Source organism: Oncorhynchus kisutch, linkage group LG8 (assembly GCF_002021735.2).
Source record: "Oncorhynchus kisutch isolate 150728-3 linkage group LG8, Okis_V2, whole genome shotgun sequence".
Lineage (NCBI taxonomy): Eukaryota > Metazoa > Chordata > Actinopteri > Salmoniformes > Salmonidae > Oncorhynchus > Oncorhynchus kisutch.
This window is the reverse complement of record NC_034181.2, coordinates 31,494,807-31,503,503: the sequence shown is the minus strand read 5'-3', so window position 1 is coordinate 31,503,503 and position 8,697 is coordinate 31,494,807.

Below are 8,697 nucleotides of genomic sequence, written 5' to 3'. Positions count from 1 at the left end.
TGGACGATGTTAGTTTGTTGGTGATGTGGACACCAAGGAACTTGAAGCTCTCAACCTGCTCCACTACAGCCCCGTCGATGAGAATGGGGGTGTGCTCGGTCCTCTTTTTCCTGTAGTCCACAATCATCTCCTTTGTCTTGATCATGTTGAGGGAGAGGTTGTTGTCCTGGCACCAGATGGCCAGGTTTCTGACCTCCTCCCTTCGGACTGTCTCGTCGTTGTCGGTAATCAGGCCTACCACTGTTGTGTCATCGGCAAACTTAATGATGGTGTTGGAGTCATGCCTGGCCGTGCAGTCATGAGTGAGCAGGGAGTACAGGAGGGGATTGAGCACGCACCCCTGAGGGGCCCATGTGTTGAGGATCAGCATTGCGGATGTGTTGTTACCTACCCTTACCACCACCGTCAGGAAGTCCAGGATACAGTTGCAGAGGGAGGTGTTTAGTCCCAGGGTCCTTAGCTTATTGATAAGCTTTGAGGGCACTATGGTGTTGAAGGCTGAGCTGTAGTCAATTAATATCCTTCTCACATAGGTGTTCCTTTTGTCCAGGTGGGAAAGGGCAGTGTGGAGTGCAAGAGATTGCATCATCTGTGGATATGTGAGGGCAATATGCAAATTGGAGTAGGTCTAGGGTTTCTGGGATAATGGTGTTGATGTGAGCCATGACCAGCCGTTCAAAGCACTTCATGGCTACAGATGTGAGTGCTACGGGTTGGTAGTCATTTAGGCAGGTTACCTTAGTCCCTGTGCCCAAGAACACTATGGTGGTCTGCTTGAAACATGTTGGTATTATAGACTCGGACAGGGAGAGGTTGAAAATGTCAGTGAAGACACTTGCCAGTTGGTCAGCGCATGCTCGCAGTACACGTTCTGGTATTCCGTCTGGCCCTGCGGCCTTGTTGACCTGTTTAAATGTCTTACTCACATCGGCTGCGGAGAGCATGATCACACAGTCTTCCGGGAACAGCTGGTGCTCTCATGCATGTTTCAGTGTTATTTCCCTCAAATAGAACATAGAAGTAGTTTAGCTCGTCTGGTAGGCCCGTGTCACTGGGCAGCTCTCGGCTATGCTTCCCTTTGTAGTCTGTAATGGTTTGCAAGCCCTGCCTAATCCGACGAGCGTCAGAGCCGGTGTATTACGATTCGATCCTAGTCCTGTATTGATGTTTTGCATGTGTGATGGTTCGTCTGTGGGCATGGCGGGATTTCTTATAAGCTTCCGGGTTAGAGTCCCGCTCCTTGAAAGTGGCAGCTCGAGCCTTTAGCTCAGTGTGGATGTTGCCTGTAATCCATGGCGTATGGTGACTGTGGGGACGACATCATCAATGCACTTATTGATGAAGCCAATGACTGATGTGGTGTACGGAACATATTCTAGTCTGTGCTAGAAAAGCAGTCCTGTAGCTTAGCATCTGCTTTATCTGACCACTTTTTTATTGATCTAGTCACTGCTGCTTCCTGCTTTAGTTTTGGCTTGTAAGCAGGAATCAGGAGGATAGAATTATGGTCAGATTTGCTAAATGGAGGGCGAGGGAGAGCTTTGTATGCGTCTCTGTGTGTGGAGTAAAGGTGGTGCAGAGTTTTTTTTCCCCCTCTGGTTGCATGTTTAACATGCTGATAGAAATTTGTTAAGACAGATTTAAGTTTCCCTGCATTAGTCCCCGTCTGGGTGAGCGTTTTCCTGTTTGTTTATGTCACGGATCCCTCCGGAACTTTCATTACGCATACCTGGCCTCTATTCCCAGTGATTAGTAATTGTAAAAGTGTGTCCTTGGTTTACCATTGTCCTGTTGATTGTTGTTCTCATATCCGTTGGTGCGTTTGAGTACCTGTGCTGTGTGTTTTGGCTTTCATGCCATTGTGGTTTGCTCAGGTGATTACGGGTCTCGTCCCGTGTTACTCATTGTGCGCTTGTGTTATTTATTCGAGGTACTCCTTGCTCTTTTGTTTGGGTTTAAACCCTGTGTTTTGTATATTGTTTGTTTGGTCTTCGTCCCCATGCCCTTACATGTCACGCCGTAATTTGGGTATAATAGAAAACTATTACGCATTCCTGCGCCTGTCTCCCGAATCATTTATACCAGCGTTGACAGCTTATGACTGAATACAGCTCATTGAGTGCGGTCTTAGTGCCAGCTTCAGTCTGTAATGGTTTGCAGACAGCTACGAAAAATACTCTCTAGGTAAAACTCTTGGCCACAACCTAAACAATACAGCTTATCATGAAAAAAACTACCACAGGCGAGCAAAACCTTGAGACTTCCTTAGATATGGTGCACCAGCTGTTATTTACAAAAATACATAGTCCCTGCCCCTTGTCTTACCAGACGCTGCTGTTCTATCCTGCCGATACAGCGTATAACCAGCCAGCTGTACGCTGATAATGTCATCGTTCAGCCACGACTCCGTGAAGCTTAAGATATTAGTTTTGAATGTCCCGTTGGTAGTTAAATTTTCTGCGTAGGTGATTGATTCTATTTTCCAAAGATTGCACGTTTGCTAGTAGAATGGAAGGTAGTGGGGTTTTATTTGAGCGCCTACGAATTCTCAGAAGGCAGCCCGCCCTCCGGCCACTTTTTCTCTGCCTTCTCTTCGCGCAAATGACGGGGATCTGGGCCTGTTTCCCGGAAAGCAGTATGTCATTCACATCGGGCTCGTTAGACTCGTTAAAGGAAGAAAAGGATTCTGCCAGTTCGTGGTGAGTAATCGTGTCCAGAAGATCTTTTCAGTCAGCGACGGTAGAGGCCACATTATGTAGAATTTTTGTAATATATTTTTTACAAACAACGCAAAATAAACACGTAAAACGTCAGCTTTCTTCCCCCGGCGCCACAACCTAAAAGTAAAATATAGTATATACAAATGAGATGAGTATAGCAAAAATATGTAAACATTATTAAAGTGACAATTCCTTGTTGCTTCTCTGACCATGACTATTAGCTCTGTACTTAGAGATTGGTTTAGCACATTAGTGATAGGGTGTCCACTATATGATACAGATATTCTCTCCTACTGTACCAACTGCTCTAGCGCCTCTACTTACAGAAAAACATGTATCTATCTCATTACTATTTACATGTGGTGGTTGAGAGGAAAAGCAGGTTGAGTGCATTGGTCCATGTAAAATGTGAAGAGTAGAAATAATATCTTATGTAAAGTAAATTGAATCTGTCAGTCAGACTGAAAGAGCATAACCATGCCATTTGGACTCTTAATATAGCAAGTTTAAGAAAAATATTCTTAGAGTTAATAATAATCTCCTCTAAATTTCTCAAAGTAGGCTTATATTATTTGCCAATATAATGGCCTGAATGATACATCTGCATGTCGGAAAAGTGAAACATCCCATTTGTAGTCTTGCTCACCAGAAGAAAGTATGGCACTCCACAGCGGCTGTAGGAAGAGACTATCCTGATTGTAAAGTCCAACATTCCACATTGTATTTCAGTGCCCTCTGGTGGTGGTGTAGGCTTATCGAAACATACAGTGATATCCAAGTATTGAGATAGTGACATTTTGTGTTGTTGTTGTCTCTTTTGTTCGCCTTCAAAATAAGTGTTATCAATTGAAACATCCAAACGGAAACAAATAGTGGAATAGCGCCATATTTGGACTTGACAATGCTAAACAAGGTTGGATTGTTACATAACTTACAAATGAATAAAATAATTAATACCATTTACAATAAACAGTAAAAAATAATCCCTCTGGATGTATTATACAGCATAATTGCATTGAGGGCATACATGTACAGTGGGGCAAAAAGGTATTGGTAAGGATTCACTCCATTGTGCTGGAAAGAAAGCTCTGCTGTTGGGACAGCTTTATGTTGGCCCTAACAGTTTGTGGGCACTGCTTGTCACCATTATAAATTAATGTATTGTTTACTGTTGTGTAGTGGCTTTTCTGAAGAAAAAATGGTTTGCCCCACCATGATTTACATGCTAAAATCGACACTGGTTACATCCTTATTTTAAACGTTTTTTATTTTTTATTACAAAATCAATCTACACACAATACCCCATAATGACAAAGCGAAAACAGTGTTGACATTTTTGCTAATTTATTGTAGATAAAATCAGAAATACCTTATTTACATGAGTATTCAGACCCTTTGCTATGAGACTCGAAATTGAGCTCAGGTGCATCTGGTTTCCATTGATCATACTTGAAGACCAAGACTCTTCCTAGAGCTGGCCGCCCGGCCAAACTGAGCAATTTGGGGAGAAGGGCCTTGGTCGGGGAGGTGACCAAGAACTGGATGGTCACTCTGACAGAGCTTCAGAGTTCCTCTGTGAAAATGGGAGAACCTTCCAGAAGGACAACCATCTCTGCAGCTCTCCACCGATCAGGCCTTTATGGTAGAGTGGCCAGACGGAAGCCATTCCTCAGGAAAAAGCACATGACAGCCCGCTTGGATTTTGCCAAAAGTCACCTAAAAGGACTCAGACCATGAGAAACAAGATTCTCTGGTCTGGTGAAGCCAAGATTGAACTGTTTGGCCTGAATTCCAAGCATCACATCTAGAGGAGTTCCTGGCGCCATCCCTACGGTGAAGCATAGTGGTGGCAAGATCATGCTGTGGGGATGTTTTTCAGCGGTAGGGACTGGGAGACTAGTCAGGATCGAGGGAAAGATGAACGGCGCAAAGTACAGAGAGATCCTTGATGAAAACCTTCAGAGTGCTCAGGACCTCAGACTGGGGGAAGGTTCACCGTCCAACAGGACAACGACTCTAAGCACACAGCCAAAACAACGCAGGAATGTACTTGAGTGGCCCAGCCAGAACCTAGACTTGAACCTGATCAGACATTTCTGGAGAGACTGGAAAATAGCTGTGCAGCTATGCTCCCCATCCATCCTGACAGAGCTTGAGAGGATCTGCAAAGAAGAATGGGAGTAACACTGCAAATACATGTGTGCCAAGCTTGTAGTGTCATACCCAAGAAGACTTGAGGCTGTAATCACTGCAAAATGTGCTTCAACAAAGTACTGAGTAGAGTCTGAATACTCATGTAAATGTATTATTTAAGTTTTGTAAAAACCTGCTTGGTCATTATGGGGTATTTTGTGTAGATTGAGGGGAAACCGATTGAATCAATTTTAGAATAAGGCTGTAACGTAACAACATGTGAAAAAAGTCAAGGGGTCTGAATACTTTCCGAATGCACTGTACAGACTTACCTATAGTGTGCATCCATAAAATGTGGTATCAGCTAGGATTTTTGGGGTGGGAACCAGGTTACCAAGATTTACCACGATTTCCCACCCAAACCCATCCGCTATTTGACTACAAATATCAGTGTGTAAAAATATATTTAAAATATAAGGCAGCGTTAGCTAGCGCTAGTTGGAGCCAACCTGTTTTCAGCACTTTTTCCCCCTAACTGATCAAAACTCATTTGCTCTCTCGTCTTTCTGCAGCAGACATATAGTTAGCAATATGTTTGGAACGTCAAATCGCAATACATATAGAATTGTGAGAATCGCTATATATCATATCAGCACATAAGTATCATGATCATATCGTGAGGTCCCTGGCAATTCCCAGCCGCAAGGAACAGTGTGACATTAAATGGAACTGTTAAATTATATGCAATGTATAAATCTGTCCCATACTTCATACGGTCTTCTCTGCTCTGCTATCCGCATGATCAATAATCTTGTGCGCGTTGTTGTAGCCTACCGTATTTACTCATACAAATCGCCATGAATTCAAAGCACATGCATTGTTTATCCTGAAACTGTACATGCGACCTTGAAATGCAGCTCCCGAGTGGCGTAGCGGTCTAAGGCACCGCTTCCCAGTGCTAGAGGCGTCACTACAGACCCTGGTTTGATTCCACACTATATCACAACTGGCCATGATAGGGCGGCGCACAATTGGCCCAGTGTTGTCCTGGTTTGGCCGGGGTAGGCCATCAGCTAACCTTTAGCTGTCTTACCGGCTGCTATCTGAATAGACAATCGGACAATTTTTTTATTATTATTTTTTTTAAATTATTTTTTAAATTATTATTATTATATTTTCTTCTTGGGCCTCTATAACTATATCTATTGTTTTTATTTTTGTTGTTGTTGTGTGATTTGGATTAATCCCCTCTACCACACGGAACCCCACTAATCTACTGACGGAACGTAAGGGGTGGCTAACAGACCTCCATCCTATGCTAGCTTGCTACCGATGCCCTGGCTAGCTGTCTAAATCACCAACCAACCTCTCCACTCACCGGACCCTTTTGATCACTCGACTAAGCATGCCTATCCTTAATGTCAATATGTCTTGTCCATTTCTGTTCTGGTTAGTGTTTATTGGCTTATTTCACTGTAGAGCCTCTAGTCCTGCTCACTATACCTTATCCAACCTATTAGTTCCACCACCCACACATGCAATGACATCTCCTGGTTTCAACGATGTTTCTAGAGACAATATCTCTCTCTTCATCACTCAATACCTAGGTTTACCTCCACTGTATTCACATCCTGCCATACATTTGTCTGTACATTATACCTTGATGCTATTTTATCGCCCCCAGAAACCTCCTTTTACTCTATGTTCCAGACGTTCTAGACGACCAATTCTCATAGCTTTTAGCCGTACCCTTATTCTACTCCTCCTATGTTCCTCTGGCGATGTAGAGGTGAATCCAGGCCCTGCAGTGCCTAGCTCCACTCCTATTCCCCAGGCGCTCTCTTTTGACGACTTCTGTAACCGTAATAGCCTTGGTTTCATGCATGTTAACATTAGAAGCCTCCTCCCTAAGTTTGTTCTATTCACTGCTTTAGCACACTCTGCCAACCCGGATGTTCTAGCTGTGTCTGAATCCTGGCTTAGGAAGACCACCAAAAATTCTGAAGTTTTAATTCCAAACTACAACATTTTCAGACAAGATAGAACTGCCAAAGGGGGCGGTGTTGCAATCTACTGCAAAGATAGCCTGCAGAGTTCTGTCCTACTATCCAGGTCTGTACCCAAACAATTTGAACTTCTACTTTTAAAAATCCACCTCTCTAAAAACAAGTCTCTCACCGTTGCCGCCTGCTATAGACCACCCTCTGCCCCCAGCTGTGCTCTGGACACCATATGTGAACTGATTGCCCCCCATCTATCTTCAGAGTTCGTGCTGCTAGGCGACCTAAACTGGAACATGCTTAACACCCCAGCCATCCTACAATCTAAACTTGATGCCCTCAATCTCACACAAATAATCAATGAACCTACCAGGTACCTCCCCAAAACCTTAAACACGGGCACCCTCATAGATATCATCCTAACCAACTTCCCCTCTAAATACACCTCTGCTGTCTTCAACCAAGATCTCAGCGATCACTGCCTCATTGCCTGCATCCGTAATGGGTCAGCGGTCAAACGACCTCCACTCATCACTGTAAAACGCTCCCTGAAACACTTCTGCGAGCAGGCCTTTCTAATCGACCTGGCCGGGGTATCCTGGAAGGATATTGATCTCATCCCGTCAGTAGAGGATGCCTGGATATTTTTTAAAAATGCCTTCCTAACCATCTTAAATAAACATGCCCCATTCAAGAAATTTAGAACCAGGAACAGATATAGCCCTTGGTTCTCCCCAGACCTGACTGCCCTTAACCAACACAAAAACATCCTATGGCGTTCTGCATTAGCATCGAACAGCCCCCGTGATATGCAGCTGTTCAGGGAAGCTAGAAATCATTATACACAGGCAGTTAGAAAAGCCAAGGCTAGCTTTTTCAAGCAGAAATTTGCTTCCTGCAACACTAACTCAAAAAAGTTCTGGGACACTGTAAAGTCCATGGAGAATAAGAACACCTCCTCCCAGCTGCCCACTGCACTGAAGATAGGAAACACTGTCACCACTGATAAATCCACCATAATTGAGAATTTCAATAAGCATTTTTCTACGGCTGGCCATGCTTTCCACCTGGCTACTCCTACCCCGGACAACAGCACTGCACCCCCAACAGCAACTCGCCCAAGCCTTCCCCATTTCTCCTTCTCCCAAATCCATTCAGCTGATGTTCTGAAAGAGCTGCAAAATCTGGACCCCTACAAATCAGCCGGGCTAGACAATCTGGACCCTTTCTTTCTAAAATTATCTGCCGAAATTGTTGCCACCCCTATTACTAGCCTGTTCAACCTCTCTTTCGTGTCGTCTGAGATTCCCAAAGATTGGAAAGCAGCTGCGGTCATCCCCCTCTTCAAAGGGGGGGACACTCTTGACCCAAACTGCTACAGACCTATATCTATCCTACCGTGCCTTTCTAAGGTCTTCGAAATCCAAGTCAACAAACAGATTACCGACCATTTCGAATCTCACCATACCTTCTCTGCTATGCAATCTGGTTTCAGAGCTGGTCATGGGTGCACCTCAGCCACGCTCAAGGTCCTAAACGATATCTTAACCGCCATCGATAAGAAACATTACTGTGCAGCCGTATTCATTGATCTGGCCAAGGCTTTCGACTCTGTCAATCACCATATCCTCATCGGCAGACTCGACAGCCTTGGTTTCTCAAATGATTGCCTCGCCTGGTTCACCAACTACTTCTCTGATAGAGTTCAGTGTGTCAAGTCGGAGGGTCTGCTGTCCGGACCTCTGGCAGTCTCTATGGGGGTGCCACAGGGTTCAATTCTTGGACCGACTCTCTTCTCTGTATACATCAATGAGGTCGCTCTTGCTGCTGGTGAGTCCCTGATC